The sequence below is a fragment of the Triticum dicoccoides genome, chromosome 7A (assembly GCF_002162155.2).
Source record: "Triticum dicoccoides isolate Atlit2015 ecotype Zavitan chromosome 7A, WEW_v2.0, whole genome shotgun sequence".
NCBI classification, from domain to species: domain Eukaryota; kingdom Viridiplantae; phylum Streptophyta; class Magnoliopsida; order Poales; family Poaceae; genus Triticum; species Triticum dicoccoides.
In genome coordinates, this window is record NC_041392.1 from 79289862 (window position 1) to 79309945 (window position 20084).

At 42.8% G+C, this 20084-nt stretch overlaps 1 pseudogene; it reads right to left on the minus strand.

Annotated features, from left to right (window-relative positions):
• Window positions 1-7433: 7433 nt before the first annotated feature.
• Window positions 7434-20084, minus strand: part of LOC119333140 — a 31240-nt pseudogene continuing 18589 nt past the window's right edge.

Below are 20084 nucleotides of genomic sequence, written 5' to 3' on the forward strand. Positions count from 1 at the left end.
GTCTCCTGGATCATGTTTATTTCAAAAATAACCCTCCCGAAGGTTTCATTTCGTTTGGATTCCATTTGACATTCCTTTTCTGCTAAACACTAAAATAGGCAAAAAAACAACAATTTATACTGGGCCTTTGGTTAATAGGTTTGTTCCAAAAATAATATAAAAATATACATTAAAGTCCATTAAACATCCAAAACAGATAATATAATAGCATGGAATAATAAAAAATTATAGATATTTTGGAGACGTATCAAGGAGCAAGTCGCAACACACGAACTCCACTCCAAGTCTCCAACGCCTCTATACTGTTGTAAAAGGAATAATATAGATTAATCACTAGCTAGATTAAGATTGAGGGCAAAGAAAAGAGAAATTTGTCTAGATGTACTTACATTTTTTTTCCTGCAAGCATCCGGCGACGGCCTGATCTGCGAGGCGAGCGAGAAAACGAACCAGCATGGAGACTGATGAGGAATCGCCGCCTCGCCCCTGTGCATGCATACCTTCTTCGGGCCTCTTGGCAATTGGGCTTTTGTTGGAAGTTGGATGATGGGCCTCTCAGCCTACATACTTTTTCCTTTTTATTTTCATTCACGAATTCATCAGGGCCTATATCATCTACTACCTGAAATCTAAAACGTGTGCACGCTCGTTGGAGAAATCAAGCGGCCGCTCTATCACTCGCATGCATGTGTATATGTTTTGTCTGCTAGTGCATGTGATTGTTGGCATTAAATGCGGTCAGACTTGTCACATGTGAAGGAAAAAATAGATCCACGTATATTTATTTCTGTTTTCAAATTTTTAAAAGGTCATATCTTTCAAACCTCGCGTCGGAATTCAGATCCGTCTTCACCACTGAATTCCTCGTGACGAGATCTTTCAAACTAATCCCGCATGGGTATGTTTCGACGAAATGTTTTTTATGTCAATTTTGGTGCTATATGGTGCAACTTTAGTACTGTATTGTGCAACTTTAGTGCAACATCGTGCAACTTTTTCGGAAACCAATTTTTGGATCTGCATGATTCAACTTCCTATAAGATTGCTATCTAGCAACCATGGCAACATTGATGTGCAACTAGTCTACCGTCTCGACCAATTACCCAGTACTCCCTCCGGTCCTTTTTACTCTGCATATTAGATTTTTCTAAAGTCAAACGTTGCTAAGTTTGACCAAATTTGTAATAGAAACTATTAACATATATAATACCTAATAAATGCAATATGAAAATATATTTGAAGATGGATCTAATAACATTGGTGTTGTTATGTGAATGTTAATATTTCCGTGTACAAACTTGGTCAAACTTTGAAGAGTTTGACTTCGGAGAAACCTAATATGCAGAGTAAAAAGGACCGGAGGGAGTAGTTGATGTGCAACCCTCCTCCCTACATGTGGATGTGTAGTTTTTTTTACGGATGGCACACCCTACCCCCTACCCCTGCAAGCAATATGTGCAACTTGGTCTATTGTTCAATCCAACTGTCTATTAGTCAATGTGCAACTCCTTCCCCTCCCTATTTGTGGACATGTACTTTCAGTTGGCGGGGGCAACAAACAGAGTTGCACATAGTCTACTAGGTGGTTGGCCAGGGCAACATACGAAATTGCACATCTCATAGGCAGAGACAGTTGAATGGTGAAAAATTGACATTCATGAGGGTAATGAAAAGTTGCATATAAATAGAGTGCTAAAGTTATAAATCTCACTAGTAGGGGTGGTTTGGGCCGGGTGATAGCAGGGAAACTACACATCCATGGGGGTACGAGAGAAAGTTGCACATCATTGTTAGATAGTTGGCCGTTGTAGTATCCAAAGTTGCACATCCACTGTTAGTATGTTGGCCGATGCAGCAAACATTGAAGCACATCCACGGGCGGGGGAAAGTTGCACATCATCTACTATGAAGTTGGCCTGGGCAACAGACGAGGTTGCACATCTCACTGGAAGGAGGTAGTTTGGGGGTGGAGGTACCATAAAGGAAAATTGCATGTCTACAGTGTAGGAGAAAAGTTGCACATTTCTATCAGGTAGTTGCACATCGACGACTAGCCAGTTACACAAAACATAGACAAAATTGCACAATTTTTTTGTTGAAACATACCCATGCTGGATTTAGTTTCGAAGAGCACGGCGCGAGGTTCCAATAGTGAAAACGGATCTTAATTTCGATGCGCTGCTTGAAAGTTATGGTTTTTAAAAAATTTAAAAACACGAATTAAGTGGGTTCATGTATATTCACGTGGATACTTTGCAATTATTTATCTTGTTCACACATGTCCATACCTGTTCACTTTGCCTAATATGGATTAGGGAGAGAAAATATTTCATTTTTTGGCCGGCCACCGCGGAGCGCTAGCGGGCCAACGGCCACCTGCTAGACCCGTCCCATCTACTATACACACTGCAGCACAGGTCGGGGCCCCTAGTTTGGCTGGGCCCCGGGCCGTCGCCCCTGCTGCCCTGGCCCAGGGTCGGCCCTGGCCGGAAGTTTCAACTTCCTTTCTGGAGAAAGGTGGCCCGCAAATCGACACGCCTGACCTTATCATGCAGTTGTCACTCTGGGCTTAGCGACCTCGCCTTAATTGCCAAATTTGATCCATTGAGGCCCGATGGGTTGTTTTCAGGGCAGTCGTGTCGAACTTTGGCAGTTGTTAATTCGTGAGCCAAATCCTAACTGATAGGAGCAGTTTCTAATGTGTGGAGCATAATTCAACTGCTGATGAGGTAGGGTGTTTTTGTGGGTTCTGGCATGTCTTTTTTCTTTTCTTTCACAAGCATGCCAATTTGTACATTCTTTTCTTTATGAGAAGTCAATGCTCATGCCAGTTGCGGGAAAAACTTTCAATACTCCCAAATTGCTATATGCATTTATGCTGCCAAATGGAACATCAACGTCAATGATACTAAAATCGGAAGAGACCTCAGGGGACGGGGGTGATTGTGGTGGATAATCCATCAGTAGAAAATGAGTGGAAACATAAATGTATTATCATAACTAGTTATCAACCCGTGCGGCTGCATGGGCCAGTAAATATTGAAAGAAAACAATTTATTATTGAAGGCTTTACATGATACTTTTTGTCAATGAATCCTTCTGTTATTTGAATGTCGTGAAATAAAGATTTGTTTGGGAAGATAATTGTGCATCACCATGTATAGTTTTCTCTGGATTGTCGTAAGATGGAAATATTTCTTAAGTTAGGTTTGGATAAGAGGGTTGATTACTATTGACACGCTTGTGATATGTAATCTAGAAATACCTTTCAAATAGCAACCTCATATCTCTTCTTATCGGTTTCATGAGAAAGTTCTAACTACAAATGTAACCCATGCATAATACATTCAGATGGCTTGGAGTTTTAAGCATTTTTATCACTGTGAGCAGGCAAGAACTTTAGTATAATTGAAATGTGAGCAGCACTTAATCACTATCATGATATTTGATTATTAAGCAAAGATATGATGTGTTTAGATTAATTGGGGAGCTTTATTGCACCTGCTTGTACTGAATTTGCGATTTCTTAGTGTGTATATGATGGACATTCGACGTAGAAGTGTGGACTTTCACACAGACCAATTCAGTTGACTGAATTATTGAATATGTATGTGCTATTGCATGCATGTGCATTTGTGACTCTTTATCATTCTTTACCTCATATCAAACATCCCAAAAATTAATAGCTATATATTGGAATAAGTGTGCGAGGGGTTATATAAGAAATTCTGTTATATTGTGATTTTGTGCCACCATATGGACCTAAACATTTTGTTTAATAGTTTGCTGGATTGGCGCATTATTTCTTTATTTCTGATCATGTTTGTTTAAAACTCTTACGTTGAAGAAAAGGCAATATTCATATTCATCCGATCAATGGGTATATTTTCGATATAAATCTTAATAGTACTTGAAATTTCGAAGTTACCTTTATTTGATGGCATAATTCTTCTGTAGTATCTTGTGTAGTTGTGTAATTAGTTTTTGATTAGTTGGTGCTAGATAGAAATAACTTGAGAGAAAAATTATAAACATCTTAGCAACTACACGACAATGAGCAACTGCACTGAATATGGAGACAATCGTTTCTATCAGTTAGTCTTACTTAAGAATATGCAAAAACTCGAACATAATGATGTAAGAGAAACTGAAATCTTTCTAATAAATAACCTTATATTTCAAAAAATAGTATAACATAGAGCATACAGTTCAATCAGTATAGCTTGTACGTTCACATCAATAATGTATTACGAATTGAATTCCAATAAATAGTAGAGGACAATAACAATTTGAAAGTTGTAGGACCTTCCACAATAGGTTTCAAACATTGCTTTTCACCCCTGGGGAGTGTCATAAGCGACCTCGAAGCATAGTGCAAACCTCAGTCTGTTCTTGGAGAAGGGGGAATATATAAAGTATTCTTGAAAAGAAAAACCAAGGTGTACCCCACAGCTCTCTTATTATCGTCTATGTTACAAATCTTATTTACGGTCTACATGGTAAATATAACACAAACTTTAGTACATCTGCGCCGAGAACATAAGAACTCACGGTCCAAGTGTCCAACAAACATCCAAAACAACATGATAGATTATTTGGACGGCCATGGCAATGTAAGGATTAAAACTATTCAAATAAGCTTTCAAGGCAGCGTAGGATTATTGGATAGCTATTGAAAAGTAAGATTGAAAATATTCAAATAGGCATTAAGGCACAGTAGTAAGGGTTGAAATTATTCAAATAAGCTATTGAGGCACGGGGGGATATTTAGGCAGCTATTTAAAAGTTAGGATTAAATTCTATAAATCAGCTATTACACCTATTTAATTCCCTAGGTAGTCACCAAATATAGTAGGAGCAAAAAAATTCCGCATCCGAGCAACTTTGTGTTAGCTTTTAATTTAGTCCTACTGCATGCATAGAATGGCAATGCAAGCAGCATCATGAGGAGTAAACCTCTTAGCCAAATCTGGCCTTATCCGACAGTAAAACACAAGTCAATAGTACTGTATTTTTTGGAACACACCAATCGAGCAGATTCTGCAGTCAGATTGCTTGCATCCATATAAAAACAAAATATACGATTCACTGAGAAGCACCGGAGCAATACTGAGGGATGGACGAAGTAAACTGAGCTATTACGCCTATCTAATTCTCTAGGTAGTCACCAAATATAGTAGGAGCAAACAAATTCCGCATCCGAGCAACTTTGTGTTAGCTTTTAATTCAGTCCTACTGCATGCACAGAATGGCGATGCAAGCAGCATCATGAGGAGTAAACCTCTTAGCCAAATCTGGCCTTATCCGACAGTAAAACGCAAGTCAATAGTACTGTATTTTTTGGAACCCACCAATCGAGCAGCTTCTGCAATCAGATTGGTTGCATCCATATAAAAACAAAATATACGATTCAATGAGAAGCACTGGAGCAATACTGGGGGATGGACGAAGTAAACTGACCTGAATCTAACTCGCCGTGTGCAGGCACTTCTTTGATCTCTTTTCTGGTGCATTGGTAATTCTTCTTTTCTGCTGGGTCGTATGTTGGCAGAACACCAATTTTAGCCAGCGTCCATCCATCAAGTTGAACGTGAGACATTGTTGCCCCATGGACTTGTTGACCTATGATTGATGACACTTGGTGAATTAGTTGATTCGTGGAAATACGGAAAAATTTGTAAGGTTTCTGCTGGTGTTTGCTTAGTTCCTGTAGTTGCTGTTGGACTTTAGGGTGCCGCTGGAGGAAATGCAGTCTGCCCCTAAAGAACACTTGGACATGTACGTTCGCCAAACATAGAGCCATGAGAAGCTGAAAGAAAGCATCAGCACTTAACTATCATATTGTAGTTGAACAACTGTGTAAAAAGTACAGATAATTATAACCTTCAGGCTTCAGCACAAGGATAAACCAAACCTCCTTTTCCGAGAGCAAGCACATCGATGAACCTCAAGCTTGCAGGAACCTCTATGAAGATCACCATAAATCCCCCTTGAAACGAATTAAATACTGCATATTTGTTGAATCAGGGCTATGTCACAGTAGCCTAGTTGGCATGGTATACTTCAAGATTCCACAAACCATGACTTCTACGTTATTATTCCCTCTTTTGGAAATCAACCATCAGTAGTACAGATAGATGGACATCTAAGATAGCAAATTTTCTTCATCAGGTATTCAGAATTAATATGATTTCTCAGCAATTAGGGATGATGGGTTACTTGCCTTCATCATAGTTTCGTGGGGATATGACTGATGGGCGACCAAGTCCAACAAACTCTGCATGCTTTCCAACAGCGGCGGTTGACTGATCTGATTGAAAGTCCCGGCAGTGCACATCCTTCTCTACTCCATCGCCCATAATGGATTGCTCTTCCAGTGTGGTTCGGACATGGAAACTGAGATAGAAAGGACCTTCTCCTCAGCGGAGATTCAACGGCTGGAGAGGATCGGGTAGAGGCCGGTTAGATTTTCATATGGATTAGAACATGAAAGTTTAGATGACGGAAGAATATGAGGAGACGTGATTTTTTTTGAGAATTATATGAGACGTGATGCTAGGGATCTCCAGCCGACGGGAATCGATGGGCTGGGATCGGGTAGAGTCACGTACTGCGTTAGATGTTTTTTGGCAGGCTGTGGAAGAATTTTTTTTCCAAGGCCCATGAAGAGTTTGCTAACTTGTGCACGTGGGAGGTGGGACATAGGGCCTGGACTCTGCAAGTACTTCATCCTACGGCTGCAGATAGGTAATATGGAGATCGTGCGGTTAATTAGCTTAGTTATTAAGGATTAACATGGAGCCTTGATTGGTGCCTCCAATTAGTAAATATAAGATATAAGATTGTCATGTGTTTATTTATTTTTACCTGGCTAAGAACCATGTCTTGAGGAGTAGAATCAAAGGACATGGGTGGTCGGGACAATGGAATGAGCAACTGCAAAAATAAGGATCTTCAAGTCTGGACGCCAATACCGATGAATAATGATCACGATAGTACAAAGGAAATTGTGCAAAATATTATAATAATATAAACATAAGTTAATTTCAGTGTACTACACGAGCATTTTAGACATTAGCAGCCATCTATGAATTCAGTGATATTTTCCCGGCAAAGAAAATTCAGTTGTGTTGATTTCCTTTCACTTTCAGCTCAACAAAGTTTTCATCAAGAAAGAAAGGTTTGTGAGCTTTACATCCATGGTTGTCCCTTACTCTAGCTCATGTCAATGATATATATGATCCGATATTTCTTATTAACTGCAATTTTTGAACAAGTTTGTGAAGAAACCAAACTTTTGCGAAGAAGAATCATACTATTTCTATTTAACATTTTTTTATGATGTATAAATTCAATACGGAGTGTTTCTCCTACATTTTTGTATGCGGCCTACATGAATACACAAAGAAGGTTTACAATAACAAGATACGAGTTTAAGCGGTATCCGCAACAAAGTCTTGTATCACAGTCCGTACAGCAACCGGAATTCGAACTGAGTGGGTACTTCCGTCTGACCATGTCAAGCTCCCAAAAGTGTATCCTCCTTGCACTCTCTGCCTTGTGGTGAATGTCACCATAAATGTTGCGCTTCTACTGCTTCCTTTGGTGAAAGTAATCACAGATGGTTCTACCGACACATCTATCCCTGCTGGAGCTTCAACCACTAAATGATATGTTGCTTCCGCTGGCCCAACGTTAGTCACTGTGCGCCGAAGCATGACATGGTCCTTGAGGTCCGGCACGACAATTGACGGGAGGTTGAGATTGAGGTAGTAGGACTCACAACCATCTAAATATCCAAGAGTGCAGTTCAAAAACTTGTTGTACTCTCTTGCATCCACGTCATAAACCAAGCCAGGGTCAACAGCTCTATCTGGGTCTATGTGTCCACCACCAAAGTCGAAGGGGTCGGCTAGTTTCCTTGGGACCGCTTCTGCTTGGATTGGCATGCCAAAACGATCAGTCACAGATGCTGCAACCAAGACAAGAAACAATCAAATCAGTTTTATATTTTGACGAATTGTTTTCATGTATTTTTTGTATTTCAATGTTCACACCTGTGGTGACGATGGCAGACTTGATCATGGCAGGTGACCAGCCAGGGTGAACCGACTTGAGCAGTGCGGTCACAGCGGAGACATGCGGGCACGCCATAGATGTCCCGGATTTGAACACGTAGGAGTCGCGGTCCGCTGCCAAGATGCTGACGCCAGGTGCAGCAATGTCGGGCTGTTCAAACATGTGTATTGAGAATTAGTTAAGAAGTCGTAAGTTAAGAAAAATTAGGAAGGCTAGGTAACAAACAAGACAATGGCAACAATTGTCTCAAGTTAAGAAATTGAGAATGATATATACCTTGAGTATGCTAGGGAACAACATGCTTGGACCTCTCGACGAGAATGAGGCGACCCTCGGCGACAACACCCCTTTTCCGACAACGGTCATGGCAGGTGACACCTTCACCACCGCATTCCTACCATGACACATGACTGGCATGAGTTTCCGGAGAAGAAGAAAATGCATTCAAGTCTGTTTCAGACAACACGACATGCACTCACCCTTTGACCCAACTCCAATAGGACGCAATTCGTTGTGCGATCTCAAAATCCACCACTACACAGGGCATAACGCCCCTACACAAAGGCAGGAAGTCGAGGAGGTTAGTAGTGTACTGTGCAAATATGAGGCCCTTGGCGCCAGCCATGGTGGTGAGATTGATGGCTATGGGAAGTGCTTGTCGAGGCGGCATGCTTCTCGCCGCCACGGGTTGATAGCATAGGACGATTTTACCGGTGACGTTGCTCAATGCCAGTGACGACTCCGTGTCACAGCTGCGCAGAAGTTGTAATTCAGTATAGTTGATAAAAGACTGAATCGTGGTTACAGAAGTGGACAACTACAACAAATGCGTCAAGTGATTACAGATGCATAACTACAGAAGTTTTATTTCATTACCTCCCGGCATAAACAAGGTCTTTAAAGTCGCCCCTGATCACAGATGCATTGTTGTGAAGAGATTGCCCCTGTATTTTGAATCAAGCACGCATTAATAAGTAACTAAAGGAATCAGGGAAAGCTGGCTACAGGGACGAGCTAAATGTACTTATTGTTTGTTTCCACGCTCTGAGACGAATCAAGTTAATTTGTCAAAAACTATAAAACCAATTTTATAGCCCCGGATCTATTATTTCCTCACACCAAATAAATACTTGGAGAATGTTTGTTTGTAGCATGCACGTACCACAAGCTTTTCATTGTTTCCGAGCGATATCAAGGTCAGGAAAGACAATCGTGCTAGCGGCCACCGTCGTAACCCACGACAGGGCATTAGCCACTGTTTGTGGCACAGGGCCATCATTCCCTCCCGCGAACACGATAGAGATCCCTCTTTGCACAGCATGCAGCGTCCCAGGAAACTCATGACCAGCCCCAGCAATCGAGAGCGACAAGACGTCCACACCGTCATGCATAGCATCATCGATAGCCGCGAGGACCGCTGCTTCAGGGCAACTCCCACCCAACCAACACACCTTGTAGATACTGAGCCGCGCACGTGGCGCCCCGCCGCGTGCCACGCCCATGCCTAGGCCTCCGTAGCTCACACCCTGCACTTCCCTGCCGGCGATGGTCGACGCGACGTGTGTGCCATGGCCTTCAATGTCCCTAGGCGACTTATAGTTTCTGTTTAGCACCTCGTCACTGATTCCACGCCCATACCACCGCGCACCGATGATCTTTTTGTTGCAACTTGTGGCGTTGAAATCCTGACCAGTCTGGCATTTCCCTTTCCACCGTGCCGGCACAGGGCCATACCCATTGTCATCAAAGCTTCGTGATTCAGGCCATATGCCTATAAATAAGCATGGGAATCAATTGATTCGGTATCGAAATTTCTCATATTCAGGATTTAAGCTTGAGGGGTCGGACTGCAAACCTGTATCGATCACACCCACGATGACATCTTCACCATACTTTGCTTTTCTGAGTAGGCCCGGTTGTTGTCCTGGTTGGTTATGGTCAAGGCCAAGAAAGTCCCAGCTCCGAGTTGTGTGCGTTTCGTGATAAATGTTAGGCTTCACAGTGACAACTTCTGGGAATTCTACATCCAAAATATGTTGATTAGTTCTTGTCGGTCATGCAAGTAGATACGATGATAGCCAGGAGCCTATAGGACTGACAGTCACTTACTTGCGATTGTCTCAGCCTGAGACTCGGTGAGCATCGCCGCAAAACCAGAAAATCCATGCTTGTAACTGTAAACTATCGACCTCAAGGCTTCATCCTTGCTGTTGTCAAGTAAAATGAGGGTGAGCAAATCATGACTAATACGTTGACGATGCAACATGAACTCCTCATTGTTTTTGTTTTGAACAAAATGAATTTGTAGCTAGTTACAGTACCTCCCAAAAACAGAGGTTAGCATGTCACGGTGAGACGCGGTGACCATGGATGGGTCATCATGCCTCTTCTCCCCCATATACACGATGTAGAGCTGAAATTCATTTTGTCGCATAAGTTCTCAACAAAAAACAGATATCAGGAAAGAAAGCAAATTGAGAAAGGACTCGGGTTTGTATCTTACTTTACTCGACGCGTTAGCTGAAACAGGCAGCAGTATTACCAGCAGTAGGAGAGTGCCGCAGAATGCTGTTCTGGAATCCATATCTTGCTTGGAGAAGAGTGCTATGTTGTTGTGTTTGTGTTCCCTCGTGTGGTTTGTATGTTTATATAGCAGCCAGGAGCAATAACCATGGGGGTGCAAGAACAGTTCAAACCAATTTGTTTGCTTGTCTTGTTTCTCATTGCAAAGGGAATGTTTCAGCGTTGTTAGTTAGGTGACAGCGACACACACGCGTGAGGAACAAAGACTAATCCTTTTGTCTATATAGGAATCTCCTTGCTTTTCGTAATGAGGAAGAAGCACTATGCTTTGATCAAGTCCTGGCGGCTATTAGTACCAAACCGGATATAGATATTAGTTAAATATGTGCTCTCTGGTGCAATGACCTGATCGACTTTCAAACTAGCTTTCCACGACTTTGCACATGCGTCTTGATCGTCCAACATGCGTCTCAATCATTCTACAAACGCGGCAGTAGGTAATACGTAACTAAGTTGACAAGCGTGACATATTCAAATAGTCCATGGGTACGTAAGGGATAATGACCCGCCAACTTTCCTGTTATCGCATGTACTCAAAGATGCAACCTTGCATGTTTTCAAATAAGGACGCGTCTAGGGAGCGGCCGGCTGCTCCCTAGCGTTCCCCAGCGGCCGCCAAAAAAGGAAAGATCCTGTCCCCGATCCCAGAAAAAAAAGCCCTCCCCCAGTAGCAACAAAGGCGCATCAAACCCAACAAATCAGGCATTGGATGTGGTCGCCGGACCATCACGTGCCCTTCCCTCCCCTCCGGAAGCTCTCACGGCCCTCTGGCCATCAACTTTTTCCCCACGCACCTACCTGCTCCCACCTTCTTACCCATGAAACAAAGGGGTTCCCAGGTCTAGATCTCCATTGCCAGAGCTGCCATGGCAGATGAATCAAAGTTAAATAACAGCGGATCTGGAACAATTTGGTGCAAAAAAGAAGAGAGAGGGATGATACATCAGAACATACCAGGCAATAGTCACCATCAAGGGTGAAAAAAGAGGTGATCCTTCTCTCCTCCTATTCAGGTCCTTCCTCCTTGCCTTTCCATTTCCCCCTTACCAAATTTCTCTTCGCAAAAATAACTTCTCCATAGTTGTTGAAGATAGCATAAGCACATATCAAAACGGGGAGATCTGGTACTTGTGCTATTTTAACTGATTTTCGTGCAACTACATTAAGGGTCAAGCCAACTTTTACAACATGTGTGCAACAAAACACAGAAAATGTGCAAACATATAGGAGAGAGCAGATAGAGAGTTTTATTCACACATAATACAGAACAACAAATGTCCATGTAGCAAAAGAAGTGTTGTAGCTACTATGGAAAGATAAAACTACCAAACAAGAATCTGGTTTGCAAGTGTTTTTTTCTTTGATCTTTCCACACAGTAGTATATGTGACTTCGTTGCTGAAAATTGTGTGCTCTATAACATCTCCTCCATCCCCATAACCTGTAAAACCTACATTATGCAAAAATGAAGCCTTAAAAAATGAACCAACTCTGGGTTGTATCGGTGCAACTTAACCAACACAAGTGTGCAACTGACAGCACTGCTATATCCATCTACTTGTGGGGTTTGAATTTCAGTAGTTGGCATCTTCAACTCATAAAAAGTTGAAGATGCCAAGTCGTATAATTTCAGATTCATTTTGGTTTGGCTAAAATTCAATATGCAAAATTCCAAAAAAATACTTATACCGGCTGTTGTGCAACTACATCATCTATTTTGTGCGACTGCAAGTACTCATGCATGCAATTCATATTGCATGTGTGTTCAACTATGTAATTAATTTTGAACTGAGGAACATGATGAATTTAACATGTATGAACACAAGAAATGGAAAAATAGTGAATTCTAAAATATTACAATCTTCCAAATAAGTAGTGCAACTACATTCTAGTGCATCTGCAAACCTAGCAAATTAGAAGCATGTGAATACATGAGGATGCCAACTATTGAATGCTTCTTGTGCAAGTAACGAAGTTGAGATGCCTCCCTAAAAAAGTTGAAGATGCCAACTCATGTGGCATTGTTGTGTAACTATTAAGAAAAGTTGGGGAAGCCAACTTCTGATTGTTTCTTGTGCAACTAAAATAGTTGAGGATGCCAACTCAGTGATATTATTGTGGGACTATAAAAAGCTGGACTGCCAACTCCCAAATGGTTCTGGTGCAACTATGAAAGTTGAGGATGTCAATTCGTATGATCCGTTGTGCAATAATTTGAAAAGTTGAGGATACCAACTCTTAATTACTTCTTGTGAAACTATAAAAGTTCGGGATGTCAACACCTAGTTGGTTCTTGTGCAACCGTATAAAAAATCACATCCCAGGCTTCTTTGTGTAGAAAAAAAATATAAAAAAATGCCTAATGCTATTTCATGTTACCTCAACAGCTGGTGCAAACGATGTGCCATCTCCATATACAACTCCCACATGCACGGTCGCCTTCCATTTCCACCGTTTCACAATGCGGAATTGGTCACCAACCTAGAGGATGCATGTAAAAAGTTACTTGTCTGTGTATGCAGGAAAGGGGAATGCACCCACACTGCTTGCTCGATACTTACCTCATCATCCTCTGCCTCTTCGTTGATATCAGCACGACGAGACTGCCGGTCGGCGGGCCGTTTCGAACACTGCCGAGAAGAACGGTTTGCAGACCCCTGTATAGAACAAACAAAATACAGAACATGGGTGGAAAACCCCAAAAAAATAGTTATTATAATTGAAAAAAAATACTACAAGGATAAATGAAAAACGACGAAAAAGCAAACATCCCTCTCCTTCACTAGGAGCCGCATCTCCTTCTACAACCATTTTTGGTCTGTTAAAAAAAGAAATCAAACAAACAAATTAATCGAAGCAACCAAATGTATAAAATAAAAAAAAGAGCAAGAACAATTGATATAAAAAAAAGTGCCATGATGTAAGCAACTCATGCGGATTTTTCAAAGCACACCTACAAAACAAAACAAAAATGTGTGCGACTTGATGCCATGTATGGCCAACTGGGCAGACATTAGTGTGCAACCAAGAAATTCAGCATACACACTGCCTGAAGATGATGTAGGCACTAGAGCCAACACTAAACTAGCCATCAACCATGCATCTAGATAGCCCTTCCCTATGAAACTGCGTAAGTGTGGCAAAGCCAACTAGGATATGAACTTCTTAGATCTGCAAACTCCTCAAGCATACCCTTGAAAACAGGGCACACATGAATGTGCAACCAAAAAACCACACACACACACACACACACACACACACACAAACTGTTTGAACATGATTTACGTAGTGTATCCATTTGAATATCATCGACTACGCAACTGCTTAGCCCTCACTGTGCAACTTCATAAGTTGGCTAGCCGACTAAGATACGTATATGTATGATCCAACTACATTTGCATTCCTGTGCAACTGTTACAACAAACTAGCCAACTGGTTACTTATATGCACGCAACTTAAGAGAAAAGAGATAAACCGCACAGATGCATTTTGAGAGGGTTGAGTAAAAGCATCGAAAGTATCCTCTCGGTACTCTTATGTACTTTCTTCTATACCAACTCAAATCGCTGCAAAAAGAAATCAATAAATCACCACACTGAGATTAGACGATTTGGCTCGGGGCACCACGCCGGAATCCCTTGTCGAATCTGTGTGATACAGAGGCAACTCGCCATGAAACTCGTATCCCACTAGAACATGCACCATCGACTCCCCCTGACCAAACAGGAATTCCTGAAATGAAAAATGAACAATGTCCTGCCAACTAAATGTAGAGCGTGCAAGATGCAGCCAATTGACGTATGAGCGTGTGCAACATGAAAATGAAATTGAAAAATACACTCCAAATAGTCATTCGTGCCGTAATCCAACTATGTTTGCATCCCTGTGCAACTTTTACAACTAGCTAGCCAACTAGTCCTTGCTCCGTTTGCAACTTACTAGAAAAATCAATAAAAACATGGGGGAACCAGGATGCAAAAGAGATGTACGCAACCTACACTATCCCATCATCTACTCGCTCTGGTTGAAACTCAAATCTCGCTGTATCCCCACGCCTCCCTAGTTCGAAAAGTGGCACGACATGACGTGAACGTCACCATAGCCGTAACTGTGTGAAGCAGATGTGATTAACCACCGCTATGGGCTGCCCAGCAAATTCGTCCCCCGCCGTTGCGACCTCTCCAAGTTGAGTACGCCTCCCTCGTCCGACGAATACGAGCAATACGAGCCGCTCCTAGGCGGGATCTATGCTAGGGAAGAGATAGGAGATACACTAGAAGCGAGGGCATAAGCAAATTCATAGGTAGGACCTTACTTGCGCTGGTGACGAGCAGCGAATCCCCGGGGCGCGCTAACGCCTAAGGATTCCTTCGCCCGACTTCGGCTATGGTGGCAGATGATCCATGGTGGAGGTCGTGCGCAGAGGACCGACGGCTCGATGCAGAAGAGAAGGCAAGATGGCGGACGGGACATGACGGCGTGGAGGCGTGGCAGGCGAGCTGCCGCAGCCGCGGTGGGTCGCTTCAGCCGAGGCGAGGTCGGTCGACAACGGCGGCTGGCGCAAGTTGGGGCGGACTGGCGGAGGCGGCAACAAATGCGAGCGGGGTGCGGATGCGAGTGGATAGCGATGAAAGCGGAGGCGAGTGGTCTATTTCGCCTTACACTAAACGTCAGCCGTGTCCAGACTGTACGTGGGAGCGCCCCGACTAGGTGGCACCTGGCCCACGCGCACGATGATACGAGCGAGATCGGACGGCCACGAGTCGGCCGCTCGTCTTCTCCGGATAGTGCGCACGCGCTTTTTAGAATTTAGGTTCAAATAAAGTGCCAAGAGAATTTTTCTCCAAAAAAAATATTCCATGGGCAAAGATTGGTTTTGCTGATTCGCTTCTCCAGCTGTTAAAATTGTATAAATCCGGTAATTCAAGCCGACATAGTGTGTTGTGGTCATGTTTTTAGATAGAAGGCGATTGCCCGCCCTTAGAATAAGGCCCTTAATGTCGCAACAAAGCAAGTTTCTAAGAAGCTGCAAAGCAGAAGAGCGGAAAAACAAGTTCGATACAAGACGATTTTACCAGTGACGTTGCTCAATGCCAGTGGTGATTCGGTGTCACAGCTGTGCTGAAGTTTTAATTCAATATAGTTGAAAAAATCAACGAATCATGGTTAGAAAGTGGACAACAACAAAAAATACGTCAAATGACCGCAGTTCAATAACTACAAAAGTTTTATTTCATTACCTCCCAGCATAAACATGGCCTTTAAAGTCGCCGCTGATCCTTGTCTATATAGCAAGCTCCGCGTGCTTTTTCTAATGAGGAAGAAGCACCCTGCTTAATTATCCCTTACGCACACATGTGTCTTAGTCGTTCTAAAAACGCGGCTGTAGGTAATACGTAACAAAGTTGACAAACGTGACACATTCAAATATTCCATAGGTACGTAAGGGACAATGACCCGCCAACTTTCCTGTTATCGCATGCGCTCAAAGATGTAGCTTTGCCTGTTTGTTTTCAAATAAAGTGCCAAGAAACTTTTCTTAAAAAAAATCCATGGGCAAAGATTGGTTTTGCTGATCCGTTTCTCCAACTGTTAACATTATATAAATCATGTAATTCGAGCCGACATAGTGCGATGTGGTCGCCTCTCTAAGCTCATGTCATGGTTTTCAATTCTTTCAATGGGAAAGCCAACTAACAAGTATTTAAAGACATCAAACATTTATGGAAAACATACGCCCGCGAATGGATATTGGGAGTTACATAGACATCATCAATCATATCATAGTGCATATAACAAAGCATTAAAACCAACCTCATGTTCTCCTACTTTTGTAGGCATGTATTTTGTATGTAGTTGAACTTGCTTATTTATAAGAACAAGAGTTTGCCCAGCATCTATAGTCCTACCCTCCCATGTCGTGGTTATAGTTTAAACAAAGGCTAATTAAGGTGTCATTTTGCGAGACAACCGTACCAACATATTAACACTTCGTGAATACATGGAAACATCAAATCACAACACTACCCATTGAGATATCCCGGTATGTCACCCTCAGGGTCACTTTTGAGACTATAATAGGTACATACCACTTGTAGGTACAATCCAGACACATTGGCATCATGAAAACTTATATGGTTAAGATATGATACCATATTACTTGGGCCCTAGTAATAGACATTAAGCATAACAAAGTTGTAGCAACAGTCACTAGTAGAAAACAGGGCTATGGTCCAGGCCGGCTCAGCCCATTAGTCTCGGTTCAGTCTAGAACCGGGACCAATGTGGGCATTGGTCCCGGTTGGTGAGCCCAGGGGGGCGGCCGGGCCACGTGGGCCATTGGTCCCGGTTCGTCTGGACCTTTTGGTCCCGGTTGGTGGGACGAACCGGGACCAATGGGCCTCGCTCCTGGCCCACCATCATTGGTCCCGGTTGGTGGCTTGAACCGGGACCAAAGGCTTCCCTTTAGTCCCGGTTCATGTCATCAACCGGGACCAATGAGGTGCCTATATATACCCCCTCGCGCAAGAGCAGAGCTCAGTGCTCTGTTTTTTCTGGCCGAGGGGGAGAGGGCTCTGTGGTGCTCTAGCTCACCTCCTATGCACATGAGGTGTTCGATGGAATGCCCGAGCCACACTACTTAAGCTTTCTCCTCTCGAAGCTCGACCTCCAAGCTTCATTTTCCTCGAGATTTGTCTAGATTTAGCGGCCCGTCACGCCCCGTCCCCGTCTTCACCGCCGTCGATCACCCGCGCCGATCTCATCACCGACACCACCGTGGTGAGCCTCTTGTTCTTATCTTCTTTCTGAAAGGAAAAATATTCTTACTTGTATGTTTAGATAGATACTTGTATCATTTTCTTACATTTATTATTGCATCTTATATAGTGCGATGGTTTTGGTATCCCCCCGTCGGCCCTCGTTCTGTCTATGATTCGGATTTGGTATGTATATTATCTTTATAACTATTGGTTCATTTATTGTTTATGAAAATTATGTCGACCAACGTGACATAGATTTTATTTATCTAGGATGTACGTGAATCAGAAATGCCAACCGACCCTATTGTCGAGAGGTTAAATTTAGTTGAAGAAGAAAACAATTTGTTGAAGGAAAAAATAAAAAAAATTGAGGAGGAGAAGATGATATTGGAGTTGCATGTTGCGGATGTCGTCGATGATCACAAGATCAAGATGGATGCAATGCGCTTGAAGATTAGAAAGATTAGAAAATATGCCATTCATACCGAGGCTTGGTATCATTATGCCGTTGGATCAATTGTTACCTTGGTTGCGATTATGATCGCATTTGTTTTCGCATTGAAATGTTTTACATAGTTTCAATGTATGGTTTAATTAATTAGATGCTCTGGAAAGTTATATGTTGTTAGATGAGAACTATGTATGCACTTTGGTTTTAATGTGATGATGAACTTCTATTAATTTGGACACTTAATTATATATAATGCACGCAGATAAATCGGCAATGGATGTACGGTGACAGACACACCTGCGAGTACATTAAGGGCGTGCATGAGTTTCTCGATGCGGCTGAGGCAAACAAGCAGAATGGTTTTATGTGTTGTCCATGCACTGAATGTGGGAATACGAGGTCTTACTCTAACCGGAAAATCCTTCACTCCCACCTGCTTTACAAGGGTTTCATGCCACACTATAATGTTTGGACGAGGCACGGAGAAATAGGGGTTATGATGGAAGACGGCGAAGAAGAAGAGTACGATGACAACTATGTGCCCCCTGAATACGGTGATGCTGCAACGGGGGGAGCTGGTGATAATTATTGTATATATGTAGCCGGTAGTGTCAGATAGATATACGAGAACTTGTTGTTCGACCAATCTCTCGGAGAAGGAGAGGTGGTCGATATCACTTCTCTCTGTATGCATATATGTTCATGACGATCTTCTGTTTCCTTCGTTTGCTTACTAGCTAGCCAGCGTGTCTAGTCCTCTCTATACGTATGTATAGTACGTAGCGTCGACCAAGCACGGACATAAGAGAGGACACTTCTCTCTATTAATTATAGCTAGCTAACACAATATATGAAACACCTAAATTAACCCCCCAAAACCCGCAACCCCCCCCCTTCAAAAAAAAACAAAAACCCCAGCCACAGAAATGCTGACGCATGGATGCCTATTGGTCCCGGTTGGTAGATCAAGACCAATCATCACCCTAGTTATCAAAACCCTGTAATCGTAGCACTATTATATGATTGGCATCGTCAAATTCCCATCCTGCCTACAATAGATTACTTGCATATGGATGGGAGAAACATGATGAAGATGAGAGGGAAAGCGTTGATGGCGGTGGAACCCCCATCTTCGAGTGGAGAATCAACCTCTGGACAACCCTCCTAGACGAGGATTACTGATGGCGTCGACTATCAATTGTTAGGATAATATGGCATAAATTTCATGGAACTTAGAACGCCGAGGGAAACTGATAGCCAGAAGGAGATGATGGGAGACAACCTTTGGACCCCCAAGCAGGTGGCTCACACAGCCTCCCCCATAGCCAGCGTGAGGAGTGGGGCATTAAGGTCAATGATACTCAAATCGGAAGAGACATGCCGGGGACGAGGTAAGGGTGGGGGATAATCCATCATTACGAATGTAAAACAGAATTTTATTAAACCAATTTTCATGTGTTTTAGATTATTTTTTCATCCGCCAAAGAACCCTATGTGGAGAAATAGAATTGAAATGGACACGGGTGCTCAGAACAACTAATTGACAAACAAAAAAATAAGGATCATAAAGTTTGGACCCAAGAACAACGAGTCATAAAAATTGTGATATCACAGAAATCGTGCAAACTTCAATAACAATGTAAACCTAAATTAATTTCAGTGTACTAACACGAGCATTTCCTTCTCCATAGGGAATGTGCACGGGACCCAATTCTTGTTTTATCCCTGGCTGGGTTCCGAGCCGCTACACCAAAAATTCCCTAGTCTGTTTTCGATCTGTGCGGACCCCTCCGCACTTGTTTCTTCCATGTTACGTGATGGACAGTAGAATGTTCGATTCCGCTGCACCTTTGGGCAAGCAGAGAGTAACGATTGGTCTAGATTACGGGCTGTGTTACCACACGAGCTGCCGGATTATCGGGGCATTGTGTCATGGTGGCTCGCCCCGATGTTGGAATTTTCGGTGAGCTCGGTGTACCATGCTCTATGCCGGTCGCCTGCCATACCATGGTTAACTCCATTGTGGAAGGCTCCTGTCCCCCTGAAGATTAAGATATTCGTATGACAGCTATCGCGAAATCGCCTCCCCTCGGGGACAGAGGTACTCAAGCGGCACGGCCCAGGCAACGGCGTGTGCACCCTCTACGCGGCACCGGAGGGAGGAACCCATATCCTATTCTCCTGTACGGCGACATGGGTCATGTGGACGTT